The sequence below is a fragment of the Myotis myotis genome, unplaced genomic scaffold (genome assembly GCF_014108235.1).
Source record: "Myotis myotis isolate mMyoMyo1 unplaced genomic scaffold, mMyoMyo1.p scaffold_m19_p_6, whole genome shotgun sequence".
NCBI classification, from domain to species: Eukaryota; Metazoa; Chordata; class Mammalia; order Chiroptera; family Vespertilionidae; genus Myotis; species Myotis myotis.
This window is the reverse complement of record NW_023416368.1, coordinates 94,265,885-94,282,292: the sequence shown is the minus strand read 5'-3', so window position 1 is coordinate 94,282,292 and position 16,408 is coordinate 94,265,885. Positions and strand designations below refer to the sequence as shown.

General features: G+C 45.0%; 2 pseudogenes; one reads left to right on the top strand and one right to left on the bottom strand.

Annotated features, from left to right (window-relative positions):
- Positions 1–231: 231 nt before the first annotated feature.
- Positions 232–4,032, bottom strand: LOC118658572 (annotated as a pseudogene).
- Positions 4,033–8,841: 4,809 nt separating this feature from the next.
- On the top strand, positions 8,842–10,527 carry LOC118659149 (annotated as a pseudogene).
- Positions 10,528–16,408: the final 5,881 nt, after the last annotated feature.

Below are 16,408 nucleotides of genomic sequence, written 5' to 3'. Positions count from 1 at the left end.
GGGCCACACTTATACTAAAATTAGAGACCCCGTGCATGAAATCTGTGCACTTGTGGGGCCCCACCCCCTAGCCCCCCAATATTCATGTATTTATGTATATGTGTGTATGTATGCATATTTTGTTTTTTGTGTGTGTGTGTGTGTGTTAATCCTCACCTGAGCACATTTTTCATTGATTTTTAGAGTAGAAGGGAAGGTGAGAGACAGAGAAACATGGATGTGTGAAAGACACATCAATGGGTTGCCTCCTGCACGTGCCCCCAGGGGATGGGGCCGACTGCTGGCGGCCGCTGGGGCTGAGGCGTTGAGTGTATGGCGATTTTCTGTTTCTGCTTCCACTTCTGGTAGAGGTCCCGCTTGTAGGAGCTGCTGATGTAGGGACCACTTTCTGTCTTGATCTTCTTGTCCTCCTGTCCTGACTGTCCCACAAACCGCTTCTTCTTCCAGTCCCACTTGAGCTGCTGCCGGTCCCTGGTCAGGATCTGGGCCTCGTCCCCCATCAGGTCCAGGACAGCTCCAGGACAGTCCCACCTGCTGCTCACAGGTGCCCTGTCCTCACCAACGCTCAGGCCCCGTTCACTGTCCAAGTCCTTGGGCCGATCGGGGACATAGAAATCCTGGCCCAGCGGCCGGGCCTCCTCCTTCCGCCTCTTGGCTCCCCGCTCAGATCCTGGCTGCTGCCGTTTCCAGCCCACGGCCTCTGTGAAGACGTCCTCCGTGCTCTCCCCCTCCCCCTCCCCCTCCCCCTCCCCCTCCCCCTCCTCCTCCCCCCTCTCCGCCCCCAGGCTGCTCCACCTGCCGTGCTGGGCAGCTCTGGGCTGGGCCAGCCAGGCCCTCCTGGCGCTCCTGCCCGCCCTGCTGGCGATGGCCTTGCAGTCCTGCCGCGTGGCCCGCATCACCCGGCTGCTCAGGTCGCGGCTGGAGGCGTTGATCTCAAAGATGGTCGCCCTGAGCGGTATTGCTTGATGCTGTCCACCAGCCTCAGCCGCTGCAGCTCCTCCACCTCGAAGCTCGAGCTGAAGAGGAGGTGCAGGCCCAGCCCCGGGAGGTCCAGCTCCTTGGCCCGCTTGATGGACTCTGGCGAAGGCGCCGCCCGCAAGCACACGGACTGCTGCTGGGCGTTGTCGGCCACGCGGCGCAGGCCCCGCAGCTCCAGGGACGCCTCCAGGGTGTTCCGCAGGCCGCAGGCCTCGCCGTCCACCACGCTCTGTGGCACCCGGACCAGCAGCCGTCCACGCCGACCGTACCTGAGGGCTCCTCGTGGGGGCGGGAGAGGGTGAGGGCACGGCCCTGGGACAGGTGCGGGTCCAGCAGGTAGGGGAGCTCATCTGGGGCCACCAAGGAGTAGGCTGTGCCGCTTCCGCCAGCCCGGGCCACACCACCCACTGGTGTAGGAAGAGCTTGCCCTTGGCTGGGAAGCTGAAGTTGACGTTGTCCAGCAGAGGACGTCCAGGCTCTGGCTGCCAGGTGAGTCACGATGAGGGTGGAGCACTTGTCGCGGGTGAACTTGGCCAGGTTGATCTTGCAGGCCGTCTTGTCCAGGGCGATATAGATATGGGTGCAGCTCACCCACTGGAGCGGCCTCCCCATGCGAAGACCAAGATGGGGCAGGGGAGGATGGGGGGGGGGGGGTGGAGGTAGACATTCAATGCCTGGGCCTGGGGTGGGGGTGGGGGGCTGGTGGGGAGGGGGAGGGGCCACCAGCGGTTAGGGGCGGGGTCTATGGGGGCCAGATTGGGCTGGTTGGCCACCACAGCGTGCCTCATAGTGACCAGTACTTCCACCGTTGGTTGATTTGCATTTTAGCCTTTTATTATATAGGATTATCCATCATTATCTGAAATTAAGTTTAACTAGGCATCCTCTTTTAATTTGAGAAATCTGGCAAACTTCTTTCAATTTTTTTCAGTATTTGTAAGAATAGAAAAAAAGTGAAATTCTTGGAAACCTTCCAGCCCTTAGCCCTATTAACAAAGCCAGACCGACCTTAGTTTGAAAAGTTTCTGAGAAAAGAAAGCACATATTTTAAATAAAATTGGTCAGTAGGATCAGAGGTCATCCTTTCCTGACATTGGAGCATGGCACCTCTGTATTAAACACGTGGGGGAGGTGGTGCATTTGGAAGAGAAGCAGGCCAGCATTACCGCTCTAAGGAGGGCTGTGTAGCTCTCAGTTTAGAGAAATGGTCACTAGGAGAAATTCAACAGCGACAGGTTTCCATGCAGATTCCCCTCCTCCCCCAGCCAGGTACACTGTGGATGGCACCCATGAAAATCTGGAAGGTTAGAGTTACTGTACAAAGGCCACCTTGAGGATGGTATTTAATTTTTCTTTCCCATTGCAACAACAGTCTTATTTGAATTTGAGAAAAACAGAACTATCAACAGTACCAGGTTTCCATATTTGTTATTTAAAGTTTGAAAACATGCATTTCTAGAATACTGTTTAGAGTAGAAAGTACTCTTTGCTGGAGCCAAGAATCTAAGGCCCCCTGCGTGGCACTGCTTGCTGCTCACTGGCTGTGTGATCTAGAACATACCAGGAGGCATCTCTGATCCCTCCAGTGGAGCGGGCGTGAGGTCGCTAAGGCCCTTTTCTGGCTGCAGACCTCTGAGTCCATAATGACCCATAAACACTAGCACGGGCCTCCATGAAATTTCCCTTCAAAACCTCCATGGACGGGCTTTTTCCTTTCTTCTTCTGCCTCTCTCCCCTTTGCTCTGTATAGTTAGCAGCAGGGAAAGTTCTGTGCAAAGCCCTGAAATAGCAACAGCCAAAAACCCACATGGAGTCTGCTGGGCTCCATGGGGACCAGACCCTGCCAAATACCTGTCATCAAGTCACCAGGAGGACATGGGAAGGAACCAGTGCTCAGGTGGTGGCAGCTTAGACTTGTGACTTGTGTCATTAACCTCCCCAGAACACCCAGGCCAATGAGGAAGTCTCTCAGAGAGCCCCCCCGAAAGCCAAAATACCAACTAGAGCAAAATGCCAGCTGGGCCAGCAGCCCGTTAATCGTCTGTGTCCTGACCGGGCTGAGAGCTGAAATAATGCCTGGCAGTGTCCTCTGATCCTGCTCTCAGAACCCCTGAGTTCCTATGGCAACTCAGAGGGCTCATGGAAAGAACACTGTAAATGGGCAATTTTATTAATTGTGTGCCCTGGAATAGGCCTTGGGTACCATCCCAAATCGACAGGGAGTAACATTCTAGACCTTGAAACATGGCTCCTGGCACCCACAGGTTCCAAACTTTCAAAAACAACCTTTGTATGTTCCACATTCTGACCCTTGGAAACATTTACTAAACGTGGGTTAAGTAAATGCTTAGGAGAGAACCAGTTCAGGAAGAAAGTGGTTTGTGGTTCTTGGTACTTGGGAATAGGACTTCCACGCTCATCATTCCTAGTTTTTCAAAAGTTGGACTTAAACCCCTGGAAATAAAGGTGGCTTTACCCCTGTGTGAAGAGGTTTGTACCCTCTTCTGAATCCTGTGTGGTAAAAGTTCTCAGGGAATAATTATTCTTTGAAATGCAGATTTATATATTACCCTAAATTCATTGTATTGGGTATCTTAAAACTGACTGTCCATGTACAGCCTGCTCCCGCACTGAAGAGCAGAATGTGAAATGCTCTGAAATGTGGGTTGTAATTTCCATCAAGAGATTAAAAAATCCATGTCTTTGAAGATAAGCCATCTGCAATATAAATCACAAAGTTGCTGCATTTAGAATGCAATGCTTTTGTAATTTCAGTGAAAAGAGGAAAATAATATAGCTTTTTTTCCCTCATAGAGCTTGTAGTTTAGCACAACTTTTCACGCACATTATCAGTTTGTTTTAAGTCTACCCCCACACACTAAGTACCTGTGATTGGCAGGACTTCTGTTTCTGCTTCCACTTCTGGTAGAGGTTCCGCTTGTAGGAGCTGCTGATGTAGGGACCACTTTCTGTCTTGATCTTCTTGTCCTCCTGTCCTGACTGTCCCACAAACCGCTTCTTCTTCCAGTCCCACTTGAGCTGCTGCTGGCCCATGGTCAGGATATACACAGGGCACTGGAGATACACACGTGAGCAGATACGTAAAATGCAGTGCATGAAATGAAAGACCTGTGTAATGTGCTGTGAGAACAACAACGAAAGCACTCAATCCAGGAGGTGAGTCTATTGAGAATTTAATCCTTTGCAGTAAAGTTAATATCTCTATTTAACAGAAGAAACCTAAAGCTGAGAAGCTCACGGGAGTATTCTTACAATGAGCAGAGCCTATGCTGGAATCCATGTTGAGTTCAGGCTCTTTGCAATATCTTGGTACCAAATCTTTTCCACTTTCACTTTTCACCAAAAAATTGCCAATGCAATGAAGGCAATCATTTTTTAACAGTGAGAATAAATCCTAAACTTCTCTTTAAGCTTTCTCATTTTGACAGCATATTCCACATTGAAAAATCCCACTCATCAAGAAAATATTATAGCCTGAACATCTGATAATGTTAGCTGCCCTCTATCTCTATATTTCATCAGCATATGAAATTACTGACATTTTTTCCTCTGAAAATAGCAGGCTTGAGTCTGAATGTTAGAAGTGGCTTCATGTTGAACTCTGATTTGTGAGGAATCAGACCACTGACAATATAAACGACAAGATCTCAGCTAAATATTGAGGTCAGACATTGTGCCAGGTATTTGTCTTTTAGAAGATCCTTCATGTTGGAAAACAGGCCAAATAAGAGGACGTTAGTGAGTTGGCATAATCTAAAATTTCTTGGCCAAAAATATAAGGGAGGGAGGTAGGGAAAAGGAGAAATTCCTCCCATACATCGGTGAACCAGGAGATGGAAAAAAAAGATCCCAAATAAAAGTGCAGAAAGTTAATGAGTCTCTTGGAGCTAGAATGTATTTTAACCTATAGCACTGAGAATAGAATAAGGCTTATAAGAATCAGAAATGTGTACTATATCCCGGCTAGTGGTTTACAAACACTGCTGCCTTGGGATTCACGAGGGAAATGGGCATACATTACAAACAGTAGACAGGATTTATGTGTGCATAGTGATTTGAGCACTAGTGTTGGAAACGTAACAAACTTTGAAGAATTTTTACTTGGACATAGAGAAACTGGCTCTAAACTAAACAAAGACATTCTCAGCATCTCTGGGAACTACCAATGTTTCAATTTTTGCCAACGTTAAAAAAGTGAGAATTGGTGTCTAGTAGTTTTAACTAGCAAAAGGAGATTACAAAATGAGATTATTGACCTCTGACAATGACTGATCTTTGCTCTGTATAGTTTTGGCTTTCTAGAATGTCATGCAGGTGAAATTATGCCATATGTAGTCCTTTCAGACCGACTTCTTTAACTAAGAAATATAAATTTAAGGTTTCTCCATGCCTTTTCATGGCTTGATAGTTCATTCTTTTTAACACTGAAAATATTCCATTGTATGAAACAGTTTGTTTATCCATTCAGCTAGTAAAGAACAACTTGGTTTGCTTCCAAGTTTTGGCAATTATAAATAAAGTTGCTATAAACATATTTGTGCATAAGTTTTTATGTGAACATAAGTTTTCAACTCACTCAAGTATATACCAAGGAGTGCAATTGCTGGCTTGTAGGTAAGAGAATGTTTAGTTTTATAGAAAACTGTCAAACTGTCTTCCAAAGGGACTGCACCATCTTTCATTCCCATCAGCAATGAATAAGAGTTCCGGTTGCTCTGTGTCCCCTGAGCCATTTAGTGGGGGCAGTGTTTTGGATCTTAGACACCTAATATGTGTACAGTGGTATCATCATTGTTTTAATTTTCATTTCCCTAATGACATATGATGTTGAGCATCTTTTCACAAGTGCTTATTTGCCATCTGCTCATATTCTTTGGCTTATATTTCTCTTCCGATCTTTTGCTCATTTTAAAGTGATTGCTTGTTTTCTTATTGTTGGGTTAGAAGAGGGTTTTTTTAAAAATTATTTTATTGCTTAAAGTATTACAAAGAGTATTACATATGTCTCCTTTTTTTTCCAGCCCTTGACAATCCCCTGGCCTCCCCTACCCCCCAGTGTCTTATGTCCATTGGTTATGCTTATATGCATGCATACAAGTCCTTCGGTTGATCTCTTACTCTCCCCTTCTGCCCCCCACCCTCCTAGGCCCCTTCCCGCTGTAGTTTGACAGTCTGCTCGAGGCTGCTCTGCCTCTGTATCTATTTTTGTTCATAAGTTTATAATGGTCTTTATTATCCATAAATGAGTGAGATCATGTGGTATTTTTTCCTTCATTGACTGGCTTATTTCACTCAGCATAATGCTCTCCAGTTCCATCCATGCTGCTGCAAATAGCAAGAAGTCCTTCTTTTTTACAGCAGCATAGTATTCCATCGTGTAGATGTACCACAGTTTTCTAATCCATTCATCTACTGATGGGCACTTAGGCTGTTTTGAAAATAGGGGTGCACATATCCTTTCTGATTGGTGTTTCTGTTTTCTTGGGATATATTCCTAGAAGTGGGATCACAGGGTCAAATGGGAGTTCCATTTTTAGTTTTTTGAGGAAACTCCATTCTGTCTTCCATAGTGGCTGCACCAGTCTGCATTCCCACCAGCAGTGCACGAGTGTTCCTTTTTCTCCACATCCTCTCCAGCACTTGTCGTTTGTTGATGATAGCCATTCTGACAGGTGTGAGATGGTACCTCATTGTTGTTTTAATTTGCATTTCTCGGATGATTAGTGACTTTGAGAGGGTTTTTTTCTAAAAAAAAAATAAATTGTAGGTACAAACCCTTTATCAGATAAATATTTTGCAAATATTTTCTTCAGTCTGTGGCTTTTAATTCTCTTGAAGGTGTATTTTGCAGAACAAGAGCTTTGAATTTTAGTTAAGCCAAAATGATCAATTTTTACTTTCACAGATTGTACTGATGGTGTTATATAAATGGGCCAAAGATGGTCCCTTGGTTTTGGCTTAAAATGGTCCTAATGTTACTTCTTCACATCAGGCTGGGGCCACTAACCCAAAGCCCACTGACATCCAAGTCAAATTCTCACATATCCAATTGCTTTAAATATAATCCAAGTAAAAATTCTTAGCCATTTAGAGGCCACCTACTTTGCACACCTTGTGAGACTGCATCCAACACTTGCCAATCATAAATAGGACAAACCCTGTAGCTGTAAAGGCCCAGACACTGCTTCTGCCCTTTGGAGATCTCTGACCCAGAGACTCCCCACCTTGCTGCAGAACAATATCACCCAGTCCTGTAAACCCCTCTCTGATATGCCCTCTTCCCCAGGAGATCCACTGTCCTACTCTCTTTCGGGGAATGGCCTTGTGCCACTATCTCTGGAAAGTCTCTTGTTGGGAAATGTGGGGAAGCACGGGACTTAGTTGGAAAGTCTGTAAGGAGGAAACCTACAGGGGGAGTTGGCTGAAGGCGGTCACCCCTGCCTTGACTTTCCCAAACAAGTCTGAGCCCCTGGGTGTTTACTGGATCTTTATGTTTAGTCTTTAGACATCCTTGCTTAAAGGACACTGCAGGTGCAGTGTCTTCTCAAGGATGCTTACCCTGCTGTTAGTATCTAATAGTTAATTTTAGTTCAAGCTGTTGTTACAATAAAAGCCTGAGGAGGCAGGTGAATGGGGCTGTTTGGTTCCTATAGCCAAGCGGTCCCTTAGCCCTCTCTTTCACAGAAATGTGTGTCAGAGTAATCATTCATCTGTCGCTCAGGGTCTGTTGGTCAGCCCTGGCAAGGAAGGACTTGCCTTCTCATGTAATCTTGTTTAATAAACATTGTTGTGTTATTGCTTCTTGTGACCCTGTTTCTTCCTTAATCTACCCAAAATTCTTAAATTTACCATGGTGTTTATCTAAAACCTATTGCCAAACAGAAAGCCACCTGTATGTCTCCATTATCTTCTGAAAGTTTGTTTTTTCCATTCTATATATCACTGTACATGTATTAGAATGGCTAAGATCCAAGCAATGACCACCCTAAATACTGCATGGGATGCAGAGTAACAGGAACACCCATTCATTGCTGATGGGAGTGCAAAATGGTACAGTGCCATTGTAAGTCTGCATTTTACACTAGGTCTATGATTCATATTGAGTTAATTTTTGTGAAAGGTGTAGGTAGGGTCTGTATTTAGACTATTTTTCTTTTTTGCATTTGGATGTCCAGTTGTTTTAGCACTCTGTTGAAAAGACTAGACTTTCCTCATTGAATTGTCCCTACTTTTTTGTCAAAAATCATAAACCTTTCTATGTAGGTTTATTTCTTGGCTCTTTCTTCTGCCCTATCGATCTGTTTGTTTGTTTTTTCACCAATACCACACTGTCTTGATTACTGTAGCTTTATAGTAAGTCTTGAAGCCAGATAGTGTCAATGACTTTGTTCTTTTGTATTACGTTGGATTCTCTGGGTCTTTTGTCTTTCCATATAAAGTTTACAATCAGTTAGTCAGTGTCCACAAAATAACTTGGTGGGATCACAATGCACTTTCATCGGGAACATCTCTCAAAACATTCTTAACCAAGCAACCATTACTGTAGTTAGATCTAATAGTTTTCCAGTTAATTCTCTAGGGTTTTCATGTTGTCTCCTCCTTTCTAATATTAACAACTTTTTTCCTCCCAATGTCTTTCTATTGGCAAGCACTTCCAGAACAATGTTAAATAAAAATTGCATTTGTAGGCATCCTTACCTTGTTTCTCTATTTGATAATAATGTTTATTTTACCTGTAAGTTTGACAGACTATTTAAAAATATATATTTATTTAATTGATTGAACCTCCAAGATGGCCATGGTCAGCAAGGAGAGATGTCGCCGAGGGGCTTACCTGAGACGAGGGGATTCAAACATTTTCAGAGAATCTTTTGAAAAAAACAAGTCTACTTCAATAAATGAAGGAGAATAAAGAAAATTCAAGCCCTTCAGTAACCTCAGCAAACCTGGACCACACAAAACCATGTTGGTACTGGGATAAGAAAGACTTGGCTCATATACTCTCTCAACTAGAAGGACTTGACCCAGCCACTGAGGCCTGGTACTGCTGAGAGGGGGCTCAGTTTATCTTTGATGTGGGCACACGTTTGGGACTACACTATGATACCCTGGCAACTGAATTCATTTTCATCACTTCTATATGTTTCATTCCTTTAAGCAATTTCCAAGATATGTAACAGGAGCTTGTTGTCTCTTTTTGGCTGGGAAAGTAGAAGAAACACCCCCAAAATGTAAAGATATCAAAACAGCTCATAGTTTATTAAATGATGTACAATTTGGACAGTTTGGAGATGACCCAAAGGAAGAAGTAATGGTTCTGGAGAGAATCTTATTGCAGACTTTAAAGTTTGATTTATAGGTAGAACATCCATACCAGTTCCTACTCAAATATGCAAAACAACTCAAAGGTGATAAAAACAAAATTCAAAAGTTGGTTCAAATGGCATGGACCTTTGTAAATGACAGTCTCTGCACGACCTTGTCACTTTAGTGGGAACCAGAAATCATAGCAGTGGCAGTGATGTATCTCGAGGGATGTTTGTGCAAGTTTGAAATACAAGAATGGACCTCCAAACCCATGTATCCGAGATGGTGGGAGCAGTTTGTGCAAGATGTCCCTGGGGATGTTCTGGAAGATATCTGCCACCAAATCCTGGCTCTTCACTCACAAGGAAAACAACAGATGCCTCATCACACACCTCATCAGCTGCATCAGCCCCCATCGCTCAACCCCACACCACAAGTGCCACCAGTGCCACCGTCACAGTCGGCTCCAGGCCCTGTACCACCGCAGCCCCCGCAGAAGGACCCTCAGCCATCAACCCAGCCGCCAACACCGCGACAGCAAGTCCAGCAGCCCTAGAAACCATCCCCACACCCTAGTCCCCCCCGCCAGGCGAAGCGAGCCACGGTTGTTTCTCCCAAAGAAGAGAACAAAGCAGCAGAACCACCACCACCTAAAATTCCCAAAATAGAGACCACTCTCCCTCCATTGCCTCCAGCCCACCCACCGCCAGACCGGAAGCCTCCCCTCGCGGCTGCCTTAGGCGAGGCTGAGCCACCAGGCCCTGTGGATGCCAGTGAGCTCCCCAAAGTCCAGATTCCTCCTCCTGCCCACCAGCCACCACCGCTGCCACACCGGCCACCGCCACCGCCACCCTCCAGCTGCATAACCGGGATGTCCACCACCAGCTCCTACATATCTGGAGAGGGCTACCAGAGCCTGCAGTCCATGATGCAGACCCAGGGCCCCTCCTACAACGCCCTGCCCCCTGCCTACGGGCCTCCAGCCCACCTGCCCTACCATCCCCTCCTCTATCCCCCAGCCCACCCCCATGACCGGTGCCCCCTCCCCCAGCCTCCTTCCCCCCACTGCTATCCCACCCCCGACTCCCGGGTAACCTGCTTCTAGCTAGCTACCCACCTCCATCTGTCCCCCCTGGAGGACAGCCACCAGTGCCCCCACAACTCCCTCCACTTGGCATTCCTCCAGTCAGGGGCCTTGGGAGCGCAGCCTGGATGAGATAACCTTTTTCTCCCCTTTGTTTTTTTTAACAAGTTTTTCTACTTAACTTGAAAGGTATTGAAGTGAGGAAGCAGCAGGGTACCTTCTATAATGCTAGCCAGCGATTCTCAACCTGTGGGTCGCGACCCCTGAAAATACATCCTGCATATCATATATTTACATTACGATTCATAACAGTAGCAAAATTACAGTTATGAAGCAGCAACTAAAATAATTTTATGGTAGGGGGTCACCACAACATGAGGAACCGTATTAAAGGGTGGTGGCATTAGGAAGGTTGAGAAGTTTTTGCAGTATGGGAAGACATGGACCAGGCCCGGGAGCTGAATCAGATGGTCCTCCACACCAGAAAGTGGGGACAGCCTCGGCAGTGCCCGGGCCGCCCGGCGGTGCTGGTGTCAGCTGAAGGCCAGTCCTGCACTGGGTGACTATACTAGTGATAATGTTAACCAGCTGTTACGCCCAGATTTCAAGGTTCCCAAGAGCCCACCAGGGAGCCGGCCAGTCCGATGCAAAAGCAAAGAGTCCTTTATTTCAAGCTAGCTCGAGCTCCCCATCCACCACACTCACCAACACAACGGCAAGCCGAGTGGCAGAGAGAGCGAAGCCTGATGGGACGAGGGGTTTTATAGGGGGGTGGAGTAAGGGCAGGAGAGGGGACTGTGGGCCCTGCTGATTGGCCAGGTGCGAGTCGGTGTCTCATTACACAGGATGTAGTCATATTGATGGCGTGCACTTCCCTTGATTATCATTGGTTAGTCCAGAGAAATCCTGGGTGTGGCCAGCAGAGGCTTGGGTTTCCGGGAAGAAGCCTTGCCGAGCACATGGCTCTGCCCAAAAATGGAGAACCCAGGGCAAGATGGAGGGCGCAGTCCTCACCCCTCCACTGAGAACATGGGGAAGGGCGGGGGCCACGCGTCTGCAGGTGTCTGCTTGCGTGGGAAAGGAGGCCGTCCCAGGATGGGCCGGTGGCCCTGGGTGGCTGCAGCCTGGGCGGTCCCCACCGTCCCTCCGTCCGCAGGGCCATGTGGGGCCTCCTAGCTCAAGCGCTGGTGGGAGCCGAGCACACCGGCCCCCCGGTGAACCGTCCTGCTCCCTCCCTCCAGACAGGGACCCACACATGGAGCTGTGGGAAGAGGCCTGGTCTCCGGGGCTGCTGGATTCCGAGGACCAGCAGATGGCCAGTCACGAGAACCCAGGTGAGGTGGCCGGTGGTCAGCTGACCCCCGCCCTCTCCCTGACCCCGCTCCTGGGCTACCTGGCCCCGCACCACAACCCCAGCTCTGACAGCCTGCCTCCTCGCCCCTCGATAGGCATCCTTCCCCGAAGGTCGCAGGCTGCTCCCCAGCACCCAGGAGCCCAGGGCGCTGTTCCCCTGTTGGAGGGGCTCGGGCCGCCCCTGCTCCCCCAGAGACCTGCGCCTGCCCCTTCTCTGTGGCCCTCGGTTTTCCCGGGCAGGAAACTAGACCAGGGGTGGCCAACCCAGCGCCGGTGCTGGGAGACGGGTGGGGACGGGCTGGGGGGAGCCTGCCGCGGGGAATGCCGGGACCGACCGCGGGGAGCACTGGGCATCAGGGTTTCTAGGTTGAGATCTCGCCCTTTCACCAGCCATATTGGCTCAATAAATAGCTTCCGTAAGGAGTGAATTTCCTTCTAGAAATCATTGCCTATTTTTCCTGGATACACAGTTTTAAACAGTCCAGTTCCATCTGAAGTTAAGCTGTCCTCACTTCCATTCTGTGTTCTCTTCCATGACACCCAGTGGATCAGAAGAACCTTTTTGATTTAGAGATATTTACATCTTTGTATTAAAGTTGTTTGGAAGGGGTTGCCTGGTTGGATGGCTTTTTTCTTTTTCCTCTGGGAAGAAGAGGAGGCATGTACTTGGGAAGTAATATATGTTTACATCGATCTGCAAATTCCTGTACATAGAGATATACTTTTTAAGTGTAAATGTAGCAACATACTGTGAATTCCATCTTGGTTACACAGGAGACTCCTTCAGTCAGTTATCCAAATAAAAGCAGTTCTGAAAAAGAAATTGATTGAGGTGACATTGGTCAATATGAACATACAGGTTTCAGGAGTGGGTTTCTATCTTACAAGATCTGTATATTGCAGTGTGCCCACCACCCAAAGTCAATATTCTCCTGTCACCTTCTTCCCCACCCCCTTCCCTCTGGCAATCACCACACTGCTGTTTGTGTTCACAAGTTTCAATTTTCTATCCCACATATGGGTGAAGTCATATAGTTCTTAGCTTTTTCTGACTGACATTTCATTTAGCATAATGTTCTCAAGATCCATCCATGTTGTTGCAAATGGCACTATTTCATCCTTTCTTATGGCTGAGTAGTATTCCAATGTGTATATATACCCCATCTTCTTTATCTAGTCCTCTATAGTGTGATACTTTGGTTGTTTCCATGTCTTGGCCATTGTGAATAATGCTGCAATGAACACAAGGGTGCATATATCTTTGTGAATACATGATTTCGAGTTTTTTGGGTATGTAACCAAGAGAGGGATTGCTGGGTCATATGGTAGCTCTATTCTTAATTTTTTAAGGAATCTCCAGATTGCTTTCCATAGTGGTTGTACCAGTCTACATTCCCACCAGCGGTGAATGAGTGTTCCCTTTTCCCCACGACTTCTCTGACACTTGTTATTGCTTATATTGTTGATAATGGCCACTCTGACAGATGTGAGGTGGTATCTCATTGTAGTTTTGATTTGCATTTCCCTAATTGTCAGTGAAATTGAATACCTTTTCTTTTCTTTTTTTTAAAATATATTTTATTGATTTTTTACAGAGAGGAAGGGAGAGAGATAGAGAGTTAGAAACATCGATGAGAGAGAAGCATCGATCAGCTGCCTCCTGCACATCTCCCACTGGGGATGTGCCCATAACCCAGGCACATGCCCTTGACCCGAATTGAACCTGGGACCTTTCAGTCCGCAGGCCGACGCTCTATCCACTGAGCCAAACCGGTTTTGGCAAATACCTTTTCATGTATCTATTGGTTGTTCATATTAGTCAGACTATTTACCTTCTTTTGTCAGTAGGTTTCTTTCCATTTTTTTAATTTCATCTAATAGATGTTGCCTTTTATCAAGTTTGGTTTTTGCATCCCTCAAAATAAATTTATGTGTCTGTTATTGTAATCATATATGTCAACTAATTTCTCAATCTTGAATCCTTGATTTCTTAGTTTAAGCCTTTTTTGAATTTATTTAGAGAAGACTATTTTAGTATACCCAGAATTTAAGTTAATGTTTTATTCAATATTTTGTGCTTATATTCATAAATGAGATTGCATGTAGTTGTGTATTTTTAAATAATTTCTGTCTTTCCTTATACTCTCAAGAAGTTTAAATGCATAAGAATTGTCTATTCCATGATGGTTTGAAAAATGTTGTTTATGAAACTAGACTTGATGCTTTTGTAGGGAGTTATTCTTTGTTTAATTTTATTTTTCAATTACAGCTTATATTCCATATTATTTTGTATTAGTTTCAGGTATATAGTGGTTAGATAATTATATACTTTACAAGGTTGTCCTGTCAATATTTCAAGTACCCACCTGACACCATACATAGTTCTTCCAATATTATTGACTATATTGTCTACACTTTATATTTCCATTTACATCTCAACAGCATGGATGGACCTAAAGGGTATTATGCTAAGTGAAATAAATAAGACAGAGAAAGAAAAATAACATAGGATTTTACTTATGTGTGGAATCTATAGAACACTTTAAAAATATATTTTTTATTTATTTCAGAGAGGAAGGGAGAGGGAGAGAGAGATAGAAACATCAATGATGAGAGAGAATCATTGATCAGCTGCCTCCTGCATGCCTCAACTGGAGATCGAGCCCACACCCGGCCATGTGCCCTGACCAGGAATTGAACTGTGACCTCCTGGTTCATAGGTCGACACTCAACCATTGAGCCAGCTGGGCTAGAACACTTTTCTACCCACTAGTCTATTGGTGGGCACATGAGCTGCTTCCATATCTTGGCTATTGTAAAATAATGTTGCAATGAACATAGGTGTGCATATATTCTTTCAAATTAGTGTTTTGGGTTTCTTTGGATAGATACCCAGAAGTGGAATCACTGGATCATAAGGTAGTTCCATTTTTAACTTTTTGAGGACCTTCAATACTGTTTTCCACAGTGGCTACACCAAACTGCATTACCACCAACAGTACACAAGTGTTCCTCTTTCTCCACATCCTCACCAATACTTGTTGCTTGTTGATTTATGGACGATAACCATTCCGACAGGTGTGAGGTGATTTTAATTTGCATTTCTCTGATGACTAGTGATGTTGAGCATCTTTTCATATGTCTGTTGGTTATCTGTCTGTCCTTTTTGGAGAAGTGTTGATTCAGGTTCTTTGCCCACTTTTTAATTGGATATTTGTGTGTGTGTTGAGTTGTATGAGTTCTTTATAAATTTTGATATTAATGCCTTATTGGATGTATCATTGGCAAATTTCTTTTAGGGAGTCATTTTTTGATAAACTCTTAGAAATTTTTCTCTGATGAATGTCTATTCAGTTTTTTTTTAAAAAAGAGAATTCTTTAAATGTTTATTGTTGAGTGTATTTCAGATGTCCCTTCTCCCCCCCACCCCCCTATTATGCCCCTCCACCCAGTTCCCATCCCACTCCAGGCCTCCACTACCCTACTGTTTGTATCCATAGATAAGATCTTTGGTTAATTTCTTCCTGCCCCGCCCCCTCCCCACTTCCCTCTGAGATTCTTTAGTCTGTTCCATGCTTCTGATTCTATTTTATTCACCAGTTTATTTTGTTCATTAGATTTCTTGTTCATTTATTTTGATTTTTAAATTCAATTGTTGATAGATTTGTATTTGTTGCCATTTTATTATTCATATTTTTAATCCCTCCTTCTCCTTCTCCTCCTTCTTCCTCTTCCTCTCTTTAAGGAATACCCTTCAACATTTCATGTAATACTGGTTTGGTGGTGATGAACTCCTTTAGCTTTTTCTTGTTTGTGAAGCTTTTTAGCTGACCCTCAATTCTAAATGAGAGCTTTGCTAGGTAGAGTAATCTTGGCTATAGGTTCTTGCTATTCATCACTTTGTATATTTCTTGACACTCTCTTCTGGCCTGAAAAGTTTCTGTTGAAAAATCAGCTGACAGTTGTATGGGCACTCCCTTGCAGGTAACTAAGTGCTTTTCTCTTGCTGCTTTTAAGATTTTATCTTTGTCTTAACCTGGCATTTTAACTATGATGTGTCTTGGTGTAGGCCTCTTTGGGTTCCTCTTATTTGGGACTCTCTGTACTTCCTCCTGGATTTTAAGTCTATTTCTTTCACCAGGTAGGGGAAGTTTTCTGTCATGATTTCTTCAAATAGGTTTTCAATATCTTGCTTTCTCTCTTCTTCTAGCACCCCTATAATGTGAATGTTGGTGGGCTTAAAGTTGTCCCAGAAGCTCCTTATACTATCTTTATATTTTTGGATTCTTTTTCTTGTTGCTCTTCTGGTTGGGTGTTTTTTGCTCCCTCATATTCCAAATCATTTATTTGATTCTCAGAATCCTCTCCTCTTCTGGTAAATTCCTCTAAATTATTCTTTATTTCAGTTAGTGTATGCCTGATTTCTGACTGGTTCCTTTTCATGTCTTTGACATTCTTGCTAAGATCCTTGTAAGTCTCATGAAGATACTTGAGTAACCTTATAACCATGGTTTTGAAATCTGTATCCAGTATTTGCTTGCTTTCATTTCTTTCATTTGCGACGTTTCTTTATCTCCACATTTTGACAACTTTCCTGTGTTTGTTTCTATGTATTAGGTAGAGTTGCTATGTCTCCTGGAATTGGTAGAGTGGCCTTGTGTAGTA